Source organism: Rhinolophus hipposideros (assembly GCF_964194185.1).
Source record: "Rhinolophus hipposideros genome assembly, chromosome: 2".
NCBI lineage: Eukaryota > Metazoa > Chordata > Mammalia > Chiroptera > Rhinolophidae > Rhinolophus > Rhinolophus hipposideros.
Window position 1 is genome coordinate 12336932 of NC_138048.1, and position 1392 is coordinate 12338323.

A 1392-nucleotide genomic window follows, 5' to 3' on the forward strand; every position below is an offset into this window, starting at 1 on the left:
AACTACACTCCCACTGGCAATATCCAGGTGTACTCGTCTACTCCTCCTCTACTTGCATTCTTCTCTCCCTTAGCCCTTTATCCATTCCTGGTTGTCTGGTCCATGATTTATATTCTTGTCAGGGGCATTTTGCATAATTCTGGGTTTTATCGTGGCCTTCTCTTTTACACAGTGACAGATTATACAAAAAGGCAGACTAAATTTAGAAATCCCTCAATAATCATCAGATTTTTTTTCTGAAGTTTTAATAAAAGAAACTAAATTTGATATATGAAGGAAACACTGCCACCTTGTCAGTTATTATTTAACTTTTAGTTAAATTAAAAAAAATAATAAAAAACAAAACAACTGTCAAACTTCCTTACCGTTACTTTATACTTTACCATATTTTTATTTAATTACATATGTGGAGATGTGATATCCCAATCTTTTCAGTTTCTGAGGGCTTCTAAAAATCTTAATCCAGCCCTCATTCTAAAAGATGGTACAAGGAAGAAGGTGGAAGTCAGGAACTACAAAATAATTTTGGATACAGCTTTTTAAGGAAAACAAAAAGCAGAGCCACCATTAACAATATGAGAGGGATAATGATTTCTTCACATGGCGTGGAAGAAGAAAGGAAATTTCAATGTAAAAATTGAAGAGATTTTGTTAGATGTAAAATAGAGCCAATGGAAAAGCTTCCAGAATCTTAACTACGTTGTATAACAGAGACACCTGCTGGTCATTACATATGTCACTGTTCAAACTCTCAAAATATATTTGTTCTTTCACTCTATCTATATATTCTGTTCCCCCAGAAATCTCTAAACCATTGAAAATTCACAGAATGAACATGATGAGAGATTGATATAAATAAGATAATTAAATCAACAGAGTGTACTTTTCCCTTTCAATCTGGGGAATAATCTGTGCTAGCAAGACAACTTTGCTAATGCCATATTAACATAACTACATTAAGCTTCCTTTGTGTATTGGATGGAACATGCCTCTAAAAGTTAAGGTATGCCATACAACTCTCCTTTACCAGAAAATATTACTAGTGTTTGCTTTTTGGAAGTACATAATAATAGTATGGTTAATGAAAAAGATAGACAATTATAACAAATATATCTAAGACGAGGTTAGGATTTTGTTTTAGAAAAAGGAGTAAGCCATGATTATGTAGAAATACTGAAAGTTTATATGATAATACCATAATCCAATAAAATAAACTGGCTTGTTTTTTTCCACTGCTATAAAATTCTCAAGATAAATGTGTCTATATCAACTACAGTGATACTAAAAAGGACGTCAGACATAAACATTAATTAGCTGATCATGACTGATAAACCAGGACTTCCATCCCCAAAAGAACTTTGACTCACTGAGAATATATCCTTTTTTCTCAAA